We start from the raw sequence: 26,445 nt of genomic DNA, 5'->3' as shown, positions 1-26,445 counted from the left end.
CCTATAAATACTGTGAATAATATAGCCTACTGTGTTAAAAAATGGGAGCACTGTATGTGTGTGAGTGAGTGAGAGAGACCGAGAGAGAGACAGCGAGAGAGTCAGCGATAGACACAGAGATAGACACAGAGAGAGAGAGAAAGACACAGAGAGAGAGACATTGAGAGAGACACACAGGGAGAGAGACAGAGACACACATACAGAGAGACACACCGAGAGAGACTGAGACAGAGAAAGAAAAAATTGTCAGAATGGACCATTTTAAAATAATGTCAACTAGATTCCCAGATTCTAACTTTTAAAATATGTTGCTGTATGTGTAATATCTCTGTTCATCTTCATGTGACTTGTATGTCTATTTATGACTATGTGTAGGCATATATTGCCATATATGGATATATGTGTAGGCAAAGTTAATGCCATATTCCACTGCTGTGTGATTTTTATGAATGAGTTTCCCGTTTGTCCGGCAGTGGCTGCTGTTGATTCAGCGGAACAGCCACAGCCATCTCCATGACATTACGTTGCCAAGGCCGTGTATGAGGCGAGCTGCACGTTGCTGTGGCGTTAAGTGTGTGTGTGGCGACGTGCCAGGCTGTCAGCTGCCTACTGTGTGGGTCAAAGTCAGAGAAGCCAGCCAGAAACCGCTGACACACACTCATGCACACACGTACACATGTACACGTACACACACACACACAGACACACACACACGTACACACGCACACACACAATTATGTGCAAAGGATACACACACGCAGAGAGGGCATGATAACTGAGCTCTGCTCTTTACCACACCCTTACATTCTCTCTCCCTCCCTCTTTCTGTATTTATCTCCCTTGGTCTGTGCCTCTCAGTCCCTCTGTGAACACAGTAAATTGTAGGCCCACAACTCCAGGATGGCATCCTACAGTGCGAACCAATTTACCTGCCTCTGTGTGTGTGTCTGTGTGTGTGTGTGCACGGGTGTGCGCGTGGGCCCACTCTCTAACTGTACTTTACTGGTACTGTATTCTCATTTTACTGGTTTACTTTGCTCTCTCGCTTTGTTTTCTTCCTCTCTCTGACTGTATTCAAACTCCAGTCTCTGGGCATCAGCAGAAAACTCAGGCTCCCCCAGGCTCCCACAATCTGGACCAAGACTCAAGTGTGGGAAAAGCAAGAAGGGCCAATGTCAATGTCCCATGTTGTCGTGCCTAGTTTTTTCCACATTTGGACACCAGTCCTTTTTGTTGAATAATACAAAATAAAATAAAAATAGTAATTTAGCAGACGCTCTATCCAGAGCAACTTACACTAGTGAGTGCATACATTTTCATACTTTTTCATTTGTGCATTTAGTTTGCAGTGACCTTCATTATATACAGTGCCCTCCGTAATTATTGGGACAGTGAAGAATTTTTTCCTCTTTCAGCACTATACTCCCAAAGTTTGGTTATGAAATCCAACAATGACTATAGGTTAAAGTGCAGACTGTCAGCTTTAATTTCAGGGTATTTACATCCATAGCGGGTGAACCGTTTAGAAATTAAAGCTCTTTTTGAACATAGTTTAACTGTTCGCTGAAAGTCGGGAAGCAAGTTCAGGGAGTAAGTGTTTTAACCTGTCTGGGCTAGGGGGCAGTATTTTCACGGCCAGATAAAAAACGTACCCAATTTAAACTGGTTACTACTCTTGCCCAGAAACGAGAATATGCATATTATTAGTAGATTTGGATAGAAAACACTCTAAAGTTTCTAAAACTGTTTGAATGGTGTCTGTGAGTATAACAGACCTCATATGGCAGGCAAAAACCTGAGAAGATTCCAAGTAGAAAGTGGCCTCTCTGCGATTTTGTAGTTCTCCTTTTGCTTGTCTATCGAAACTACAGTATCCGTGGGGTTATGTTGCACTTTCTAAGGCTTCCATTGGCTCTCTAAAGCCGCCAGAAAGCGGATTGGGGCGTCTCCTGTCTCTGGGCAAAGTATAGTAACTCAGTTTGTCAGTGGTCTGCCTGAGGACAAAGGGAATGGAAATGCGCGGTCACGAGACTTCGGCATTTTTTCTTTTCCTCTTTGAATGAATACAGTATTGTCCGGTTGGAATATTATCGCTATTTTACGAGAAAAATACCATAAAAATTTATTTTAAACAGCGTTTGACATGCTTCTAAGTACGGTAATGGAACATTTTGAAATGTTTTGTCTCGAAATGAGCTCGCGCATTACCCATTGCATAGTGACCTGAACGCACGAACAAAACAGGGGTATTTGCACATAACTATGGATTATTTGGAACAAAAACAAAATTTGTTGTGGAAGTAGCAGTCCTGGGAGTGCATTCTGACGAAGAACAGCAAAGGTAATCCAATTTTTCTAATAGTAATTCTGAGTTTAGGTTGCCCCGAACTTGGCGGGTGTCAAATTAACTAGCCGTGATGGCTGAGCTATGTACTCAGAATATTGCAAAATGTGCTTTCGCCGAAAAGCTATTTTAAAATCTGACATAGCAATTGCATAAAGGAGTTCTGTATCTATAATTCTTAAAATAATTGTTATGTATTTTGTCAACGTTTATGATGAGTAATTTAGTAAATTCACCGGAAGTTTTGGGTGGGAATGCTAGTTCTGAACATCACATGCTAATGTAAAAAGCTGTTTTTTGATATAAATATGAACTTGATTGAACAAAACATGCATGTATTGTATAACAATGTCCTAGGAGTGTCATCTGATGAAGATCATCAAAGGTTAGTGTTGCATTTAGCTGTGTTTTGGGTTTTTGTGACATATATGCTTGCTTGAAAAATGGCTGTGTGGTTATTTGTGTCTATGTACTCTCCTAACATAATCTAATGTTTTGCTTTCGCTGTAAAGCCTTTTTGAAATCGGACAATGTGGTTAGATTAACGAGAGTCTTATCTTTCAAATGGTGTAAAATAGTCGTATGTTTGAAATATGGAAATTATTGCATTTTTGAGGTATTTGTATTTCGCGCCACGAGATTCCACTGGCTGTTAGAAGTTAATAAAATAAACAAAACAAGAAACACTAACAGAGCACAGACTTACGGCTATGGAACCCTGACCTGTTCACCGGACGTGCTACCTGTCCCAGACCTGCTGTTTTCAACTCTCTCTAGAGACAGCAGGAGTGGTAGAGATAAAAAAGCCAACTGACATTTACTCCTGAGGTGCTGACCTGTTGCACCCTCTACAACCACTGGTCATCTATGATCACATCTTGGACGTGTTCTGTTATAATCTCCACCCGGCACAGCCAGAAGAGGACTGGCCACACCTCATAGCCTGGTTCCTCTCTAGGTTTCTTCCTATGTTCTGGCCTTTCTAGGGAGTTTTTCCTAGCCACCGTGCTTCTACACCTGCATTGCTTGCTGTTTGGGGTTTTAGGCTGGGTTTCTGTACAGCACTTTGAGATATCAGCTGATGTAAGAAGGGCTTTAATAAATACATTTGATTTCATGATGCTGTTTGTATGGCTGCTATGAAAGTGAACTGTGTGTGCCGGGAATAAAGGGTCTATTCATTCCTCCAATTATGTTGCAAAACATTTCTTAAACGGAACGAAATGGGGATGGACTTACCTGAATTTGTCCAATAGAAACGCTAATTTTAGTTGCAAAACGTAAAGTTTCTCAACTGTTTGGACTAATGATTAAACCCTAGATCCGCTTGATACAGGTAAGAGTGTGCAAGGGAGTATTGAATGTGTCATTGTCTGTCACCTTGATTATTCCAATTTGTCTCTCGACCTGTGCGCCTACGTCATTGAATTTGTAGGCTAGGTTGTAGAAAACGCATTAGTATAGAGCAAATGTAGTAGCCTAAACCTATCAGTGTTATATTGAGCTGAATTAATGGAATATGAATGATAGACAGTCATCCATGCTATGCTGTAATAGAAATAAGGCCATGCTCATTAAAATATAAATCGTCCTCCCTAATCTCAAATGGTACCGACCACCAATGATATAGAGTGCCTTCAGAAAGTAATCAGACCCCTTGACTTTTTACAAATGTTGTTACATTGCAGCCTTATTCAAAAATTGGTTAAATAAAATGTTTGCAGATTTATTAAAAATCTAAAACAGAAATACCTTATTTCCATAAGTATTCAGACCCTTTGCTATGACTCGAACTTGAGCTCAGGTGCATCCTGTTTCCATTGATCATCCTTAAAATGTTTCTACAACTTGATTGGTGTCCACCTGTGGTACATTCAATGCATTGGACATGATTTGGAAAGGTACACACCTGTCTATATAAGGTCCCACAGTTGACAGTGCATATCAGAGCAAAAACCAAGCCATGAGGTCGAAAGAATTGTCCATAGAGCTCCGAGACAGGATTGTGTCGAGGCACAGATCTGGGGAAGGGTACCAAAAAAATACAGCCCACTTGGAGTTTGCCAAAAGGCACCTAAAGACTCTCAGATCATGAGAAACAAGATTCTCTGGTCTGATGGACCAAGATTGAACTCTTTGGCCTGAAAGCCAAGCCTCACGTCTGGAGGAAACCTGGCACCATCCCTACGGTGAAGCATGGTGGTGTGGGGATGTTTTTCAGCGGCACAGACTGGGAGACTAGTCAGGATCGAGGCAAAGATGAATGGAGCAAAGTACAGAGAGATCCTTGATGGAAACCTGCTCCACAGCGTTCAGGACCTCAGACTGGGATGACGGTTCACCTTCCAACAGGACAACGACCCTAAGCACACAGCCAAGACAACGCAGGAGTGGCTTCGGGACAAGTCCTTGAGTGGCCCAGCCAGAGCCCGAACTTGAACCCGATCGAACATCTCTGGAGAGACCTGAAAATAGCTGTGCAGCAACGCTCCCCATGCAACCTGACAGCTAACTGTGTCTTAGTATTGAATTACTTGTAAACGTCATACTTTTTATTGGTTCCAACAGCCCTCCAGTGTCATTGGAGGGTTGCTTGGACAGTCGCTGAGGCTGTATTGATCTGTTATTGTTGAAAACACTTTATTTCAGATGCAGCAGGTTTAGCTACTTAGCTAGCTACCATTGCTAATGTTAGCAATGATACAGGCTGAGAGACTCAAATTCCATAATGATTTGCCTGTAAATTTCATAATAAATGTAGTGTTCTTCTAACAGGCCTACATGTTATTTGGATTGTTGTTTCAGACAGTCGCTAAGATGAAACTCTGCTGTTATTGTTGCAAACACTTATTTTGGATGTATCAGTCAAGCTAGCTAGCATGCTAACTACAAACAGTAACTTTGCATTATGGTTAGCGTTACAATTATCACCAAGTGGTTTAACCCTATTGGTGCATGTGTGGGGTGTTTGTGTTGAACAGAAATTATTTATAGCTTTTTATTCATTCTTTATTACCACATTCATGATAACATTAATGATAACTACTATCAATCTTCCGACACCTGTTCCTACAAGAGTTCCTGTTATAACTTCAATGTGGAAAGAGAATGTTTAATAAATTCTCACAATCAAAAGCTGTTGTGTCTTGTACCCTATAATATCTCCTTCCTCTCTCTGACGACCTACTTCTGTAGTCTCCTTACATAAACTTTTTGACTTTGCCTCAGGTAGACTGGAGTGGTTAAGTGATCCGTCTTTGGTCCAACCCCTCCTCCCTGGTTGTTCCAGAGGGAAAAGATCAAACAGTGGCTGTAGGGATAACATTCAGTCTTCTAGGCTGCGGCTTTTTATCACTGCAGACGTAATGCCTCTAAACATTAACCCTGGGGAACAATCATCTGTTAATGGAATACCATTGGAATGCTGCAGAGTGACTTTAGCTGTTAATGAAATACCTGCTGTAAGCGTGGCACACTAACACTGATTAAGTTTCACCTACTCTCCCTCATATACACAAGTATAGTATGATAGAGAGTAAGAGAGCAGAAGTGAAAGATAAAGGGAGGTGAAGAGAGACTTGGAAAGAGAAAGTTTAATTTTTGAGAGAGAGACAGAGGGAGAGAGGGGGAGAGGGAGACAGAGAGAGAGCGAGACAGAAGGTGAAACAAACAGAGGGAGAGAGAGACCGAGGGAGAGCGAGACCAAGGAGGAGACAGGGAGAGAGAGGGAGACAAAGGGAGAGAGACCGAGGGAGAGAGAGACCTAGAGAGGGGGGGGGGGGGGGCTGTCATAAAAAGGCATCAGGTCATTGAGAGAGAGAGACAGAGAGAGAAATTGTTCCTTGACTTCCATAATCAGTTGGTTGCACAGTTGACCAAACACAGATCAGGGTGCAGAGACACCTGTTATATTGGCACAATCAGAGCAGAGTCCCTCTGATGCTGCTGCATGCTGGGGCCTTCCTGCACACTGAGACCTAGATGTATGCCCTCCTGCACTGTGGAGCCCACCTGTACAATTGGACCCACCATAATATTGGCACCTGCACCATGGGGCCCACCTGCATACTTGGACCTACTGCCAAACTTAAGCCCTCCTGCATTGTGGAGCACACCTGCACCAGGGTTGGACTCTCTCTAGTGGGACTCTCTCTAGACTTGTGTTCACAACCTTGGAGCCAGTATGTGAACAGCTATGTTTTCAGTGCAGCATGTAACAAACACAGTGGACGCTTTGTGTCAAAAGAGACACTTTTCAAAACATTGACGTAAACGTCCTCTTTACTCTGTAACAGAGACAGTTAGCCACAGATAAGACAACTGATCACATGGACAAGGATATGTGAAGACTTCCACATACTGTATATATGAGTAATATGTCTACTATGCCAACATGTAACACAGGGAGCAAAGTGCTGTATCTCCCATGACTTTTAAACATTTTGCCACTGTAGCTTGGCAGGCTAACAGTACAGGCGCGTAGCTGTATAGCGAGACAGAAAGTAACGGTCTGTTACAGCTGCGGTGGCTTGGAGGCAACAGAAGAGTCATGGAACGAGACTGATTCATGCTATTAGAATCATGGAACGAGCTTCGACAATCATCATAGACTGTTTTACATTTTCATCAAATGAATTACCATTAACTTGCAGGTGGCCCATCTGAAGTTAATTTAGTTTGTCTTTTAGTGTTTTTCCCCATTTGGAGGTACCCTGATGACAGATTTTTAAACCTTTACTAATGATAAGAATAATGATAAGGCTTCTTATTGTTTAATTTCCATCCATTTAAAGACAGAAATCACAAAGCTCTTGTCAAAGGCTCTGTCTTACCAAGCAAGCGTGATATACGCGCCTGTGTCTTGAAAGAGCCTTTGACCAGCAGGGGGCCATGACAGCCTGGCCCAGTGTTGGGGATCAGATCACGACCTCCCTCAGTATTTACCACAACACCACTGACCCAGATGATCCAAGTCTTACCATTCCTTCTCAACACCATTGTTTACAACTGTCTGTCATTATACTGCATCTTATTTTACATTTAAGTCATTTAGCAGACGCTCTTATCCACACCAAATGATGAAAGCTATCATGTAAGGGTTCTGCTTCTAAACTTTTATTCAGCTAAGAACTGCTTTAGGATCAGCTTTTTAAACCATAAACGCAACTGGTGAAATCCTAAAACTGGTTCTGGACCTGTGCTTGGAGACATCTCCAGTCTCCACCAGTCCACCGCACTCTGGTACCATATTCTGTAGTGTGTATTGATTGAGTGAAGTCCGTGTCAGAGTTTCCTTGAAGCTCAGAGCTCTCTTTGCTGCCCAGAGGGTACATTAGGTCATTGAGAGAGAGAAAGAGATAAAGAATTAGAGAGAGGGGGGATAAGAGAGAGAGCGAGAGAGGGAGAGAAAGAATTATAGCGGGGTGTGGGGGTGGGATAAGCGAAAGAAGAACAAGTGCACATAGCAAAAAAACAGTTTGCTGGCATTTTCTCAGCCTTCTGAGAAGTCGGCAGTGAATGCCCTCACTCGCTAGTACACTTTTGCTGACTTGGGTTATGACTCTACAGGATGTCCGATAAGAACAAGGAGGAAGCTTCTCCTTTCAGGGTTTTTATTGCTTTTCTTCATCACCTCCACACATTAGGTACACAGACATACACACTGGTTATTTACAATGGATTTTGGAATGGCAGTTGAATTGTTGTCATACTCTGAATGACTTGTGGTTCTAAAGCAAAGGAAAATATACACATGACCGTATTAATAAGTTGCACGTGCAATAGGAATATATTCACAGGAATGAATCCCATAGGATTACACCAATAAGGGATACTCAAAAATCTGCACATATATATATCAACATACAAAGTATGTACAAACATATCCTGGAGAGAGTGAGAGTATTGTTTTTTTGTTAACATTTCGAAAAACAATTCCACATTGACATTATGGGGTATTGTGTGTAGGCTAGTGACAAACAATCTCAATTGAATCCAATTTTATTCAGGCTGTAACACAAGAAAATGTGGAAAAAGTCAAGGGGTGTGAATACTTTCTGAAAGCACTGTAAGTAGGATGCTCCAATCAAAGGTGGACGGTGGTTAAAATGTTCACACAATGAAACACTTTGTTAGAGTGGATACTCAGTAGTTGGAGTTTCGCGTTGGTTGTGATATGACGGATTGTGATTGGGGCGCCGGTTGTGATTGGGGCGGCAGGTAGCCTAGTGCCTAGTTAAATAAAGGTTAAATAAATAAAAGGAAGGTTTCTGGTTTCTAGAAGGGAGATACTGTACAAGCTCATAAATTAGGAGACCCATAATATAAAAAGTGCATGATTAAGTAGTGGCAGATGACATGTAGGGAGAATGCCAGAACTGAGCAAAACTGTATAACAGCGTACCTAAAGTGGGGACGAGGAGGATGTGATTTAGTACTTTAATATATTGCAGATTCTGAATGAAAGCGAAAAGATGACACAGGACTGTATGGCCGCTGCTTTGATAGCTCTGACCCAACTTAGCTATTTTGTGATTTTTTTGTCATTTATTTTTACTTAATTTTCACGAAATGTATCCACTATCATTTCTTATAACTGACAAGAACTTTTGAACATCAGATCGGCTGTTACTTACCTCAATTCTGGCTTCAGCTTCGACTCACCTGCCCTGGGCTTTTTATGTAATTCCGACCCAATTTTCGGTGTATCCAAGAGGAAACGCCGGCGTTACAGAGTCAAGAGATTAAGGCGAAGGGAAAACCGGCCACCTCATTCTATTGGCCAATAGAAAATAAGATGGATGACCTCCGATGGCGGATCTGCTACCAACGGGACTCTAGTAACTGCCATATTCCCTGCTTTTCTGAAACATGGCTTTTGGACAAGATAACCCCCATGGCTATCCAACTACATGGATTCTCCATTCACTGAGCAGACAGGACAGTGGAGTCAGGGAAATAGAGAGGGGAAGGGGTTTGCCACAAATGGTGTGCTCACTCGAGCGCAGTGGTAGGTTCGACCCATTGTTAAACAAATCAAAATATATTTTATATTTGAGATTCTTCAAATAGCCACCCTTTGCCTTGATGACAGTTTAGCACATTCTTGGCATTCTGGGCCCCCACTGACCCACAGGACTGGGTTATGTCGCTCTCCGAGGCCAATGTGAGAAAAGTCTTTAATCAGGTAAACACTCGCAAGGCCGGACGGTGTTTCAGGGTGTGTTCTCAGAGCATGCGCAGAACAGCTGGCAGGCATATTCACGGTCATTTTCAACCTCTCCTTGTCCCAGGCTGTAATCCCCACGTCTTAAGCTGGCCACCATCATTCCTGTTCCCAAAAACTCTAAGGCTTCATACCACAATAACTACTGCCCTGTAGCACTCACATCTGTAACCATGAAGTGCTTTGAAAGACTGGTTATGGCACACATCAACTCCATCATCCCATCATCCCAGACACCCTAGACCCACTCCAATTTGCATACCGCCAAACAGATCCATAGATGACACAATCTCAATTGCACTCAACACTGCCCTTACCCACCTAGATAAGAGGAATACCTATGTAAGAATGCTGTTCATTGACTACAGCTCAGCGTTCAACTATATTGTCTCCTCCAAGCTCGTCACCAAGCTTAGGACCCTTGGACTGAACACCTCCCTCGGCAACTGGATCTTGGACTTCCTGGTGGGCAATATCACCTCCACCACGCTGACCCTCAACACGGGGACACACAGGGGTGTGTGCTTTGTCCCGTCTTGTACTGCCAGTTCACCCAAAACTGCCTGTCCACGCACGACCCCAACAACATCATCAAGTTTGCTGACAAGACGACGGTGGTAGGCCTGATCACTGCCGACGATGAGACAGAGTACAGGGAGGAGGTCAGTGACCTGATAGTGTGGTCCCGGGACAACAACCTGGTCATTGACTACTCCAGTACAGCTAGCTGTCGCCATTTGCGTTGGCTAATGGAAATCCTAATAAAATATAAAATGAAAAATGTACATCTACGGGGCTGCAGTGAAGTGGGTTTGAGAGAGCTTCAAGTTCCTCGTGTCCAAATCACTACGGACTTAAAATGGTCTACACACATGCGCACAGTCATGAAGAGAACTTGACAGCGCCTCTTCCCCCTCAGGAGGTTGAAAAGGTTTGGCATGGGCACTGAAATCCTCAAATATAGAGGTCCTTGCCATCCAGGACCTCTATATTAGGTGGTGTGAAAGGAAGGCCACGAAAACGCCAGCCTCCCAAGCCATAGACTGTTCTCTCTGTTTCTGCACGCCCAGCGGTACCGGTACATCAAGTCTGACACCAACGGGCTCCTGAACATCTCCAAGCCATAAGACTGCCTAATAGCTAACAGAATGGCTACACGGACTATCTGAGTTGACCCTTGTATTTTATTTTTATACTGTCTCTATGTACACTCACAGGACTCTACACGTTCACGCATGGTGACATTCCAACGCACGTATGCACACACACACACACTTAATTTGCTCACAGACACGTCATGCACACACATTTATACTGACTCTAAACACACTTACGCACACTCACATACATACATCATATATGATGCTGATACTTTGTTTATCCTTTATCCTGATGCCTAGTCAGCCTTACTGCCATACATACAGTATCTAACTCTATCACTCCAATATCCCTGGACATTGGAACTGACCATGTATATAGCTTACTTAGCTTCTTGTGTTCTTCTTATTGTTTATTTATATTTCTTGTGTTTTTGGTCTATCTTATGTTATTTTTAGTACTACGTTGATCTTGTACATAGTTGTCAGTTGAATGCACTATGATTTTCAGAGTTAAATTAAACTTTTTGGACAAAGGAGGCGCTACCCAGGCAACCCATCTATTCTGGTGCCACAACAGCCCTTCTTTTCCATGGAGAGCCTGGCTGATAGTGGACCATTTCAGCAGGATCTAAAAGACAGGAGGTTTGCTGGAGCACCTAGAGGAGCTGCTGGAGTTAACCACACACAGCAATGGTGTTGGTCAGATGGCCCACCACTCCCTTCTCATAGTCTCTTGAGGGTTGTACAACAAAATATCATGCTGTCAGGTCCGGATTAGATTAGCCCAAAACTAATTTAGAAAATAGTTTATTCAAAAAACAACTTCTGTACATTTCTAATAGTGCAACAGTCTCTGGTACTGTCCCTTAAGGGAATATAATCATATACGATTGTAAGTCATCCGACCATGATAACATTTCATTTAAAAAGTAATATCAGCGCCTCAAGAGGAATGTGAAGCCCCTAGTAGATAATTGAGGTGGGTGGAAGCAATGGGGATTGTAAGTGACCCACCTGGAAACCAAAGCCGGCCCGGATTGAAGCTCTTGATTAATCTGGCTAGACCAAGAGGTTATGCGGTGGAGTCCAGCTGAAGCCACTATGAAGTAGATGGGAGACGACATGGCACCTAGGGTGGAGACAGGGGGAGATGAATGGGAGGGAAAGGGAGAGGGGGGTATCTGTGAGTAAAGTGCTGTAAATATATGGTCAAGTCAAATGTGAGTGTGTGTGCCTCTGCCTGCCTGACTGTCTGTCAGTTGCTACTCAAAGCATAGCCTACTGACTGTCTGTCAGTTGCTACTTGACTTTTACTTCGGCTGGCGGACTTCTTCCTGGCCTCAGCGATGGTCAGCAGACTGCACCAAGGGGTGAAGAACAGCAGGGGGATCTGATACACGCTCACCTCTCCTGCAATAGAAGTGATGAATGCAGAATAAAGCATCTCTCATGGTGATTTGATGTCAAATAAATCCTTGCCAATAGTTGAGAAGAGCTTCTAGTCTAGTCCCAGATCTCTATGTCCACTCACCCACATCTACTAATCATAGACCAGGGGTTCAATCTGAAATTATAGGAAGGATGAGGGAGAGAGAGAATTCACCATCAGAGTAGGAGTGCTGATCTAGGACCATGCTGTCCGTATAATATTATTCATTATGATCTTACCTTTTGCAAATTCTTAGTCTGGATTGTTCTCTTGGGTCAAAGTCGACCCTGTACATTAATGAAATATGAATTAGTACTGTAGTAGTAACTTATATGGGATGCGTTCTTGTATCAGCTGTTACAGATGAACTTAATGACAATGAGCTCCCACATGTGCCCCAGTAAAGTTGCCCTCCAGTGGCCACCACAACTCCTCTAGCCACATTTCTTGGAACTCATAGACAGACAGGCTGGCAGGCAGGCTGACACACAAAGTCTGAGAGCTGGGCAAAAAAGACAAATGCTAAACAAATGTTGCTATTCATAGGTTGCAACTCTGTCACTGGGTCATGTCATGCCATTGTTATGAACGTTCTCAAGCAACCCTCTGCAGGCGGAGACATAGTGGTGTCCAAAAGTCATGCTAGACGGAGGCTAATGACAGTTTAGTCTAAATTACACTATAGTGGCCTAGAAATATTACATTGCTGAATTAGGCAAATGTGTATCATATCGTCAAATGTACTTTAGACAGATGGCAATGTTTTCATTAGCTAGCAAAGTTTGTCAAAAATAGCTAGCAATGCTGACATTAGCTAGCTATCTAAGTTTATGATGCATCTAAAGTCAATCTGGCAACATAAAACTTATGACAAAAGGTTTTCCTACTAATTATTTACCTCCTTTTGAAATGTCATTATATTTCAGTGTCCTTTTCCCCCGCCTGTCGGGTACTGCTTTTCCACAGTTCTGTTAATGATGGCAAGGCCAGGTGTTTGGCAGGCGTTAGCGAAGGACACTGTGGGCTAGCTAGCATCCCTCCCTCTCCTGTATCATTCAGCTAGTTAGGAGGACACCGGTACACAGCAAGTGGGAGGCGAGGACGACACCAGTAGCTAGCTAGCTAAGACACCGATAGACAGTGTCCTTTTGCCTCCGAAAAACTCAGATATTACTTTTATTTCCCTTTTGACCCACAATGTAAATGCAGGAATGCCCACGTGCAAAAATGCCCCACAATCACACTTGGCTATTGGTGGAGATCTTTTCGGATCTGTGTCTAGTGCCACAGAGTCGTAGCTTTGAGGACCATCTCTGAAACTTGTAGAAGGTTCCAGAAACTCGGCATTGCAGTAGGTAGCATGAACTACGAAAATGCAGCGGTAGCGTGTGCATACAGTCTATGCCCTCTCTATCAATAGCATTTCCTGCATAAACACTCGCGCAATCAAGGTGATACCGGCACTAAGGCAAATTAAACAATATGCACAATCTAAAATATACACAAACCTTAGCTGCAAGATGACATAATACTATTACAATACAGTTACACGTGTAGAAAATGAGCTATAAGTAGGCCTGCTATTAGTAACTAAGCACCATTTAGCAGCATAAAACCCACAACAGTAGGCCCCACAACTCACTTTCTTAGATGCATGCACAATCTTCAGAGTAAACACAGTCAATTTAAGCTTTAGCTTACCGTATGCTTCCCAGTTGATAAAGTTTGCGCATACACTATATTTACAAAAGTATGTGGGACACCATTTCAAATAGTGGATTTGGCTATTTCACCCCATTCGAACACACAGCCATTCAATCTCCATAGACTAACATTGGCAGTAGAATGGTCTTACTGAAGAGCTCAGTGACTTTCATCGTGGCACTGTCATTGGATGCCACCTTTCCAACAAGTCAGTTCGTAAAATGTCTGCCCTGCTAGAGCTGAAGTGGAAATGTCTTGGAGTGTTTTCACGCACATTTTTTTACTTGAGAAATACTGCAAAATTGTGCAACTAAAATCTCCTCAGCAAGAACTTGATTTAGTAATATTGTTTTTCAAGCAAAGGTCTTTAGGGAGTATGAGAGAACAGACGGTCGCTGCGCCTAGCTGAGATCTGCTAGGAGCAAATCGAACATAGTTTGCGGGTGCCTTTAAAATCGCCAGCCCAAACTTGCGTCTTGTTCACTCGACAACTAAAAACACTCTGACCTGGGGTGGGAGGGGTAGAGTCCAGATGAGCATTTAGGCACGCTGAAGCCAAAGGGTTTTGATGGACAGCTGAGATGGTGAGATATCGCCCTAACGGGACTGTGAGGGAAAGTTAGGTAGAGAGGAGGGAAGCAGGACAGCCTTTTCTACACATACAGTAGATACTCATGGGATACTGAAACATATACCATTGGCACTGTGCCCTACTCGATTTGTGTGTGTGTGTGTGTGTGTGTGTGTGTGTGTGTGTGTGTGTGTGTGTGTGTATATACTGTATGTCTGTAGTATATGTGAGTGTCTGTTTATTTAAAAAATATATATATATTTCAACTTTATTTAACCAGGTAGGCTAGTTGAGAACAGGTTCTCATTTACAACTGCGACATGGCCAAGATAAAGCAAAGCAGATCGACACATACAACAACACAGAGTTACACATGGAATAAACAAACATACAGTCAATAATACAGTCGAAAAAGTCTATATACAGTGTGTGCAAATGAGGTAAGATAAGCGAGGTAAGACAATAAATAGGCCATGGTGGCGAAGTAATTACAATATACCAATTAAACACTGGAGTGATAGATGTGCAGAAGATGAATGTGCAAGTAGAGATACTGGGGTGCAAAGGAGCAAGATAAATAAATAAATACAGTATGGGGATGAGGTAGTTAGATGGGCTGTTTACAGATGGGCTATGTACAGGTGCAGTGATCTGTGAGCTGCTCTGACAGCTGGTGCTTAAAGCTAGTGAGGGAGATATGAGTCTCCAGCTTCAGTGATTTTTGCAGTTCGTTCCAGTGTATGTGTCTTCCAGTCCTTATTTTTCCTAAAAACCTCTATGTAACATGTTTCAACATACAGTCTCATACAGTCAACCAGGGGCCAGCAGCTTGGAGAAACGGTAACGTTTTTCTCCAGGAAAGCTGCAAAAGCTGCAGGCATAATCTCTCACACTACTCGCAAACTGCTCACTCCTTCACTCCTTTGAATTACTGAAGAGCGGCTATTGTTGGGAGAAAGAAAAAAGCCTCTGCAGACTTATCACTGGAGAGAATAACATGTTTGGAAGTATGGGACACGGGACTATGAATTTGAGAATGTTGTAAATGTTAATAATGGTTGGAAATATGGGACTTTGAGTGATTGGAGTGAAAATGTTAAGAATGGAAATATTGTTGTGAAAGTTCATTATGGTAATATTTGGTGTAGGAATGTGACAGATCGAGTGTGAGATGGGGGGCAGATATGATGGATGGTAGATTATCTGATGCCCGGTTTCCTTCAGTAACAGTCTGCTTGCAGTCACAGGTAAACACATGGTCTCACACTCACGCACGCACGCACGCACACACACACACACACACACACACACACACACACACACACACACACACACACACACACACACACACACACACACACACACACACACAGGGGCGGGCTGGGACAAAACTTCAGCCCTGGCATTTGAGCCACACCAGCTCACATTACCGAGCGCATCTGGCACTCCTAAGTGTTATTTGCAATTACATATAGAGCCAACATGCAGTACATCTGTATCCCTCTGTTTTCTTCCTACCTACAGTACATGCACTCACCTCTGAGCTGTCTCTGCTAAGCCTAGCACCCTGTCCCACAGCACTGGTACCAGAAGACCAGGGGACCACACTGCCTGTGCTGGGCCCAGCAACATCCTAGTTGTGAATGAATGAACACATTTATTAGATAAAGAGGAAATATTACTGAATAAATGCCTAATAGATGACCATTGGCTCATAATATCTTATGAAAGCCCAACTACTTATTTTGCATAAGTACTTCAGTACATATATTGAGTTGCACCCTCTGTTGCCCTCAGAACAGCCTCAATTTGTCGGGGCATGGACTCTACAAGCTGTTAAAAGCATTCCATAAGGATTCAAGCTGGTGTTGACTCCAATGCTTCCCACAGTTCAAGTTGGCTGAATGGCACACATACACAATCCATGTCTCAATTGTCTCAAGGATTAAAAATCTGTCTTTAACCCTTGTCCCCCCTTCATCTATATTGAAGTGGATTTAACAGTGGACATCAATAATCGAGCATAGCTTCTCCTGGATTCACCTGGTCAGTCTATGTCATGGAAAGAGCAGGTGTTCCTAATGTTTTGTTCACTTAGTGTATAATATAAAGCCAAAATATCAATAAACTGCCAGTACATGTGTCAGTCTCTCTCTCACTCTGTTTTCTCCCTACGTCCACTACACTTGACTGATGTCTGTGCTGAACTGTCTGTGCTGCTAAGCCTAGGATCACCGGGACCAGAAGACCAGGGGACCGCACTGCATGAGATGGGCACAGCAACATACCTTCTAGGGCAGGGGTATTCAGCTCTTACCCTACAAGGTTTGGAGCCTGCTGGTTTTCTTTTCCACCTGATATTGAATTGCACACACCTGGTGTCCCAGGTCTAAACCAGTCCCTGATTAGAGAGGTGCAAGGCAAAAATGCATTGGAACTGGCTTCGAGGTCCAGCGTTGAGTTTGAAGGTATTGAAAGTATAGATTGCACTCACTTTAGGTCAGGGACTGCAAAAATACTTTACTAGTGATTAGTAAATGGCTCATTAATGTGGGAGAAATTATTAGTAAATGGTGAACCTACAATTTCTAAATGCCTTATACATGGTTTATATAATACCTTATAACAGCCTATCTACATATTTTGAATTAGTGCATGTCAAGTGTTCCTCCCTACCCACTTAGCTAAGTGTTTAAATATTAGGCTACATATAATTCAATAGAAAAAACAGAGTGAGATAAGGAGAGAAAGAGGCTGCCAGTTCCTAAATGTTTTTGCTGTATAATACAGCCAATGGCTACATTAAGGAACTGGCAGGCTCTCTCTCTCTCCCTCTCTCTCTGTTGTCTTCTATTGAATTCATATGCATCCTTATGTGTTTGTCAAAGAACGATGCCGGGACTAGTTTATTCCCAGTGTATCTTTCTGCCAAATAGTGACAGGCCTCTCAACAAATGAAGTAAGCAGTGGTGGCTATGCAATGTAATACGACACATAATACGAGTCATAAACCCCCTCACTGGGCTGAAAAGACTGAGATTCAGAAGTGAATTCACATTGATAAAACAATTAAAATACACAGACCCCCAATTGACCGTTACTGTAATACATGATGACTTGTGTTTAGTAAAATGCATTGCATAAATGTCTAGTAGATGGCTATTTCCTTACCTACAGCATGTGTTATAAAAGCCAATCTAACGACTTGTTAGGCTATATTGCAAGTAGCCTAGTGTCTAAATGTTCCCCCGAATCCCCCTTCCCTATTTCACCTACTATATTTCATACAATACACAGCTAGAATATTAGGCCTAACTGGCAGCTGTAGTCTACATGATCTTTGTCAGTGTGTATGAGCATGTCTTTCTCTGTTTTCTTCCTACCTCGACTGCACCACAGCTGCTGATCCGTAATTTGTCACATACACAGCCACAACACTCGGACCAGCAGAACCAGAACTTTTAGCAAATAAGTCGGTTAATTTCACACATTTAAAGAGCCCTTTTTTTGATCTCACAAAAAAAATTCACACCACCTTTCCACTTTTCAGTTTTGACAGAGTGATAGATATATACATAATATGACATTTGTAATCTCTTTATTCTTTTGGAACTTATGTGAGTGTAATGTTTAATGTTCATTTTTATTGTTTATTTAACTTTTGTATATGATCTATTTCACTTGTTTTGGCAATGTTAACATGTTTCCCATGCCAGTAGAGGAGGAGGCACTCTTTCTTCTGGTCTAAAAAATATCCCAATGCCCCAGGGCAGTGATTGGGGACACTGTCCTGTGTAGGGTGCCGTCTATCGGATGGGACGTTAAACGGGTGTCCTGACTCTCTGAGGTCATTAAAGATCCCATGGCACTTATCGTAAGAGTCCCGTCGATGTTAATGGGGCCTGTTCCTCCCTCCTTTACCTATTGTCCACGATCAGCTCCTTTGTCTTGCTCACATTGAGAGAGAGGTTGTTGTCCTGGCACCACACTGCCACAGCACTGTCATACCAAAGAAGACTCAAGGCTGTAATTGCTGCCAAAGGTGCTTTAACAAAGTACTGAGTAAAGTGTCTGAATACTTAAGTAAATGTCATATTATTTTTAATATAAATTAGCAAAACGTATTTTTCCTTTGTCATTATGTGGTATTGTGTGTAGATTGATGAGGGGAAAAAACTATTCAATCAATTTTGTAATGAGGTCTGAATACTTTCCGAAGGCACTGTATATATATATAGAGAAAGAGAGATTTTTTTTATATACCTTTTTTTTTCATTTTGACCATCCCACCCCAATAAAAGATCGTCCGGCCTTTCTGGCATTTGTCCAATTCCCTCCTCCCCAATTACACCATTCTACGTTTGTTGGTCTCTCCCAACTCTTGCGTTGAAATCACCAAGGAGGATCAGCTTGTCAGTTTTTGGTGTGTTCTGAAGGATGTGATTGAGTTGGCTGTAGTAATTATCTTTGGTGTCTTCCTTAGAGTATAGTGTTGGTGCATAGGTGCTGATAATGGTTGCATGTTGATTTTTAGGCATTTCAGGAGTCATAAAACGTTTGTTGATTCCTATTGGGAGGTCACTTAGTTGATGAGCTTTTTGTCTAATGCAAAGCCTACATGATAACTGTGGTGGCCCGGGTGAGTAGTGCTGCGTAGCAGCATCACCCACCATACTTCACCCTGTCTGGAAATCCTGTACAATGCCTGTTTCCACCTCCCATGCAAGCACACACTGTCTGGAGATGTTTAGGTTGATAGCATGAGGTTTAGTATTCTAAACATGTAGAAAATATGACAACCTTATTGGTTACAAGACTTCACAGCAATCAGGCAATGCCACATGTTTGTCTTTTTCATTACACTCACTCTCTGTCTCTCTCTCTCTCTCTCTCTCTCTCTATCTGTTTCTGTTTCTCTCTCTTTCACTCTCTCTCTGTCTTTCCTTCTGTCTCTTTCTCGCTCTCTTTCTCGCTCTCTCTCTCTAATGGTGGTTTGCTTGTTATACTAGGGGAGTTTGTTTAGTGGGAGCTCCATTATGGTAACTTACTGCTTGCTCTGCAAATGCAGTGTTATTATGTCTGTTTATGTGTTTGGTTAAACTGTTCTGCACAGCTATGTGTATCACCACTCTCTATCCTACTACCATGCCATTCTTATTAATGTATCATGCCTTGATACTTATTCTTAACTCACTGATCATGATAACGATAATGACAAATAATTGTAATGGGGATATGGATACAGGTGGGAATTATGATGATGATCCAAAGATTATGATGTCATCTCCTTGGCCAGAGTTTTACAGGTCCACATCTTTCCAAAGCCGTTGAGAAACGTAGATAAACACATATCATTAAAGGCTATATTGTTGACTGCCATAAGCCCACAGTAAACACACCATCTATCTTCCTTAGCAACTCAGCCCTGCCACTTTACAGCAGGCCCCAATTACACTAGCCCTAATTACTGGAGTGGGTGACTTTAGGTATGTCTCTGTGTGTGTCTCTCTGTGTGTGTGTGTGTGTGTGTGCCTGTGTGTGTGCGTGTGTGTCTGTGTGTGTGTGTGTGTGTGTGTGTGTGTGTGTGTGTGTGTGTGTGTGTGTGTGTGTGTGTGTGTGTGTGTGTGTGTGTGTGTGTCAGATGGTACTTCCCTTGGCTAACCTAGCATGTGTATCCTGTGTATAAGGCATGTTATACTGTGTCCCACACATCAGATCCCTCATTCAGTTACATCAAGGTTAATGCAAGGAAACGGGAGAACAAACATTAAAATGGAGTGAGAATTATAAAGAAGAGATGGGTGAGGACAGTTCCAGAACTACCACGCCAGCAGAGCAGAGACACTTTCTCTTTCCCCTAGCTCTTTCCTGCCAACATTCTGAGTTATATTTGGCTTCTCTCTCCTCTCTGCCCTCGTTTGTAAACTGCCATTTGTCCTGCCAACCAGGCAGGATGGTGTAATACTGGAGACATTTTGGGGGAGAGGGTTTAGGTATTTACAATGACTTTAGCAATTACACCGAACCAGGAGAGAGAGAGAGAGAGAGAGAGAGAGAGAGAGAGAGAGAGAGAGAGAGAGAGAGAGAGAGAGAGAGAGAGCAATGAATACTAAGGGTTAGACTGTAGGATAGAGAGAGAGTGATATACACAGAGTACAACAAAGGATAATGCTAGAGTGATGGAGAAAATGGAGGGAGAGACGAATAGGAAGGGAAGGGGGACAGAGGGAGATATGGAAAAGAGACAGGGGGAGCAGGAGAGGCAAAAGAGAGAGAGAAAGAAAGGGACAGCTAAGGGCACAGAGAGGGATAGACAGAGGACAGAACAAAGGTTAATCTATCGTGCTGATTCATTTGTTTTCCTGGCCGATGCTATGTGTGTGTCGGTGTGTGCCGGTGTATCAGTGTGAGCAGGGGATATTTTCCATGTCTCTCCCCTGTCCTTCATACTCACCTTGGCCTTTTATGCTCAGTCTTACTTCTACTGGTGTCCACTGCATGGTGTTCCTCTGAGAACTCTGTGGTATTCAGACACACACACACACACACACACACACACACAGCAGTGCAGCCATCATACACAGACACCGTGTATTGCTAGCGTCATTGGGGAAGTTCAGGGTAATGTTGCTGCCAGGAATTGGTTGGCACTCTCTATTCTCTTTAATATACTGATACCTGAGCAGCAGCATGGGGTGTGTAGGGTATGGTTATGTAAAGGTTTTTCAAGGAAGAGTTTCAATCAATCAATGTATTTATAAGCCCTTTAACATCAGCAGTTGTCACAAAGTGCTATACAGATACCCAGCCTAAAACCCCAAAGAGAAAGCAATGCAGATGCACAATGACTAGGAAAAACTCCCTAGAAGGCAGGAACCAAGGAAGAAACTAGAGAGGAACCAGGTTCAGAGGGCTGGCCAGACCTCTTCTGGCTGTGCCTGATGTTGAAGAGTTTCAGAGTTCGCAGAGATAAAATCGTTCTCTGTCCATTTCATAGGGAGCACAGAAAACAGCTGCAGGCATAAGTCAACCAGAACAACGGACACATAATTCCTTGATTATGGTCTACTTGGACAGTAGCACCCAAACAACACCTGTTTCAGTATAGCAACCTGCAGATGTCTTGGTACCTTCACTTTTTTTGCCATGCATCGCCTCTGTACAGCACAGCTTCCCCACATGTATAGAAGAAACCTCTTTAATTGGGGAGCACTCTTTATCATGGTCCTTCGAGCCGCATATTAACAATAACCTGTAAAGCACAATCCACTCTGCCCTCCAACTACTCTTCACTTCTTCTCTCTGCACAGACTGACCAGTTGGGGGTGTATGTTTAGCGAGATGTTGATAGTTTTAATAAAACGTTGTGTTGATATGACCCACTGTGGTAGAGATGGACCGTGTTACACATACATGTACGATGCCTCAGGCCATGTGGGTTGGAAGGGTCCTGAGGAAGCCAACAGCTCTTAGCTTACAGAGACACATGTTGCTAAAATAAGACACCCTTACAGCAGAAAGGGGAGGAGAGGGGGGTAGAGTGTGAGAGAGGTAGAGTAGGAAAGGGCGCAAAGGGAAAGGAAATAAAGTGCTATCTAGAACCCAAAAGGGTTATTTGGATGTCCTCAAAGGAGAACCCTTTGGAGAACCCTTTTTGGTTCCCGGTAGAAGAACCCTTTTGGTTCCTGGTAGAACACTTTGGGTTCCATAAATAACCCTTTTGGAACCTTTTTCTCTAGAAGTGTAGAATATAGGAAAGAGGGAAGTAGAGGGGGAGTGGAAGAGAATGAAGTATAAAAAGGGGGGCCAGTGATCTAGTGTCAACGAGTACATGTACCGCCTTTAAGACGGTAGGGGTCTCCTATTTCAGTTAAAGAGAGAGAGAGAGAGACAGGTGTAGTAATTATTAACAATAAACTTGATTCCCCCAGTCCTCTGTCTCTCTCTCTCTTTATCTCATACATTGCAGATTTAAGACATTTGGTGTTGATATCTCAATACTCAATATTCTATCACATGTGCTATACAAAAGTCACATTCCAACAGAAGTTACTAGAATTTGTCTGTGTGAGTAAATGTTTAATCTCCTCTCTCTGATGCACACACTGAATATGACAAATATTTAATTTAGTCTAGTCTAGACTGTGTGTGTGTGTGTGTGTGTGTGTGTGTGTGTGTGTGTGTGTGTGTGTGTGTGTGTGTGTGTGTGTGTGTGTGTGTGTTATGTCTGACCTTGGGCTCAAGCCAGCCAGACAAACTGGAGCATGTTCGCAAACAGCGACGGGACATTTTAGACAAACGGGGAGGAATCTACCACTTCATATTTCAGGTTGAACAATACTTTCAATACTTTCAAATGACCTTCTTTCATTATATATGTACTGTAGATAAAGGATATAAGGAAAGGCTGCCTTGATAAGAGTATTGGGACACAACCTCCAAATACATTCACGTCTCAATTATCAGCTTTCCCTTCTCAAATTCTGAGCAGGAGCTCTGTAAAGTAGCAAGCCCCCTGGCGAGGCAAGTGTCCTGACGCAGCAGGTTCTCTGACATAGCAGTGGGCTCTCTAACGCAGCTTAGTACACAGCCCAGGTCTGACTGATGTGTGCTAGATTTCTTGAATGGATTTGGTTATGTAGCTATCCATCCATGAACATTAAACTCCTAAGTATGGCACAGTAAGCAGATTACAGCTAATCCCCTTAGTGTTAGAGTATATGATCCTAATGTATAGGCAATACATGATCAACATGTAGCGTAATGCGACAAGGTCACACTTAATGCGTGTGGAATTAGAAGGTAACCATAGAATCATAGAATGCAATGACACACTATATGGCCTGTGGTAGTTCCTTGTGACGTAATCTGCTTTTATGTTCTGTTTCAGGTTCTTCTGTGATTTATGTCCAATAACTGTTGTGCTACAGGTGTATTATTTCTGTTTGTGAGGCTTAGGGGGATTATTACTGTATGTTTAGTTGACGTACCCTCTGTAGGTACTGTATGTGAGAACCATGAAGGGCTGAGGGATGCTAATGCATTACCTCTGTCCCTCCTATACTGAGCCTTACATACTGTTAAACACTCACTCCAATGTCTTTATCTCACAAATACTTACTTCACATGCTTAGAGGATAGTCACCAGATATACTTCTTCCCACTTTCTCATGCTTCTCCCTCAGCATCAATACTATTTATTTGCACATGATAAATACACACACACACACACACACACACACACACACACACACACACACACACACACACACACACAGAAACACTTTCCCACATAACTTGACCCCACACCTTCACTCGCACGTAGGTTGACCACTGACTATGCTCAGTAAAGCATAGTCAGGGTTAATAAATGTATTAAAGCTGCAATATGTAACTTTTTGGGGGATCTTACCAAAATTCACATAGAAATGTGAGTTATAGAATCTTCATTCTCATTGAAAGCAAGTCTAAGAAACGGTATGTCTGTTCTATGTGCGTTATTTCTATGCTTCCCATTCTTAAGTTCAGTTTTTGCGTCTTTTACTTTCTGTTTTGTACACAAGCTGCTGAAACAGCTGAAAAATATATATTTTTGGTTATTGGAAATATATATTACAGCAGTTTAGATGGTACAATGATTCTCTACACTGTACCTGCTTTTTTTTCATATTAACTGAACTATTCGAATTTTAGCAATCAGGAAATGTCATAGCCATTTCTGCACAGTGCATCTTTAAGTGGTCAGGAATAGGCCTGTTTTTAAAGAGAACTTGTTGGGAATGTCTTAATCTCAACGTACAGCCCCCCCCCCCCCGGCCGCCTAATCCCCCAGAAATGTCTGCTACTCCTGGACGCTGTATCTCTGTGTCGGCTCTACTACCAGTAATTACCATGGATATTTAGCCTAGCCACTGACTATCCCACTACTGGGTTGAACCCTGAGAGTTCTTAATGAGCAGATTTATGAATGTCAACAAACAAAGCCTAATGTATGATTTTCAGCGGGGTTTAGAAAAAACATACATAAATTCATGTCTACTTTACTTGACTGACTTCATCAGGAAAGAGATTGATAAGGGAAATCTTTGTGGAAGGGTACTGCTTGACCTACGGAAGGCCTGTGATACAGTTAACCACTGTCTTCTATCTCCAAACTGGAGGCACTGGGGTTAAGCAGTATCACTCTAGGCTGGGTAAAGTCCTACTTGTCAGGTAGGGAGCAAGTGATGGAGGTTAATGGTTCACTATCTCAGGCAAAATCAATAAGCTTTGGCATTCCGCAAGGGAGCGTGCTTGGGTCACTACTGTTTTTATAGTACATAAATTATATGAAAGATGCTTGTTCTTGCTGTCTTTTCCTTTATGCGTATGACTCTTTGGTGTATCCTTTGGTGTATCATAAAAGTGAAACCATGTTAGAGAGCATACTTGGCACAGTGCTTACTAACATTAGCACATTGCTTGGAGATAATAAGCTATCTCTGCACTAAATTGTATAGGTCTTCTGAAATCAGAGTGGACTTAGGGGGTGAGGTGCTAACTGCCAAAACCTCTGGTAGCTACCTGGTATGCATCCTTGATGGAAACTTAAGGGTGTGTGAGCATGGCCACTAAAGTGCTAGGTAAAGTTAATGCCAGGATCTTGTTTTTGATAGAAAGTCAAAGCTGCTCACTTTAACCATATCTACATGTACATACTACCTCAATCAGCCCGACTAACCGGTGCCTGTATATAGCCTCGCTACTGCTATAGCCTCGCTACTGTATATAGCCTTGCTACTGTTATTTTTCACTGTCTTTTTTACTGTTGTTTTTATTTCTTTACTTACCTATTGTTCACCTAATACCTTTTTTTGCACTGTTGGTTAGAGCCTGTAAGTAAGCATTTCACTGTAAGGTCTACACCTGTTGTATTCTGCGCACGTGACAAATAAACTTTGATTTGATTTGCTTGATAAGGACTCCATGAGAGTGTTAGCCACTGCCCTCAATCAGTGCCATATTGACTACGCTATTACTTCATGGTTTGAGGGTTTATCTAAGCTTCTGAAGGGGATGCTCCAGATAGACCAGAATTAGCTTATCAGGGTAGTATTGAAGATGAGTCCACATACTCACATAAGCAGGAACTAAACTGGCTGCCTGCTGAGGCTGTCCCAGATTAGACTGGGTCTGGTTTACAGGATTACATATGGTTCTGCACCTAGATATCTGACTGATTACTTTCCCTATGTTAAGGATGCACACAACCACAACATCAGATCAGGTGTTGCTAATGTGTGCTTATACAGGTTCAGGAGTAATGCTGGGAAAGGTACACTACATGACCAAAAGTATGTGGACACCTGCTCGTCGAACATCTCATTCCAAAATCATGGGCATTAATATGGAGTTGGTCCCACTGTTGCTGCTATAACAACCTCCACTCTTATGGGAAGGCTTTCCACTAGATGTTACAACATTTCTTTGGGGACTTGCTTCAATTCAGCCACAAGACCATTAGTGAAGTCGGGCACTGATATTGGGCGATTAGGCCTGGTTTGCAGTCAGTGTTCCAATTCCTCACAAAGGTGTTCAATCGGGTTGAGGTCAGGGCTCTATGCAGGCCAGCCAAGTTCTTCCACACCGACCACAACAAACCATTTCTGTATGGACCTGGCTTTGTGCACAGGGGCATTGGCATGCTGAAACAGGAAAGGGTCTTCCCCAAACTGTTTCCACAAAGTTGGAAACATTGAATCATCTAGAATATAATTGTATGCTGTAGTGTTACGATATCCCTTCACTGGAACTAAGGGGCCTAGCCCGAACCATGAAAAACAGCCCCAGACCATTATTCCTCCTCCATCAGACTTTACAATTGGCACTATGCATTGAGAAAGGTAGCGTTCTCCTGGCATCTGCCAAACCCAGATTAGTCCGTCGGACTGCCAGATGGTGAAGCGTGATTCATCACTCCAGAGAACGCGTTTCCACTGCTCCAGAGTCCAATGGCGGTGAGCTTCACACCACTCCAGCCCTCTATCTTAGGCTAGTGTGCGGCTGCTCAGCCTTGGAACCCATTTCATGAAT

General features: G+C 42.7%; 1 long non-coding RNA gene across 1 annotated transcript; it reads right to left on the bottom strand.

Moving 5' to 3' along the window:
- Positions 1–11,918: 11,918 nt before the first annotated feature.
- LOC115191675 (uncharacterized) lies at positions 11,919–13,871 on the bottom strand. The gene is made up of 4 exons (XR_003877753.1): positions 13,800–13,871; positions 12,338–12,385; positions 12,201–12,233; positions 11,919–12,079 (listed from the first exon to the last, which is right to left on the bottom strand). It is a non-coding gene; the product is annotated as an uncharacterized LOC115191675 (long non-coding RNA).
- Between the last annotated feature and the right edge of the window lie 12,574 nt (positions 13,872–26,445).

This window comes from Salmo trutta, chromosome 1 (genome assembly GCF_901001165.1).
Source record: "Salmo trutta chromosome 1, fSalTru1.1, whole genome shotgun sequence".
In the NCBI taxonomy this organism is placed as follows: domain Eukaryota; kingdom Metazoa; phylum Chordata; class Actinopteri; order Salmoniformes; family Salmonidae; genus Salmo; species Salmo trutta.
The sequence above is the reverse complement of the archived record's forward strand: the minus strand, read 5'-3'. Positions and strand labels throughout refer to the sequence as shown.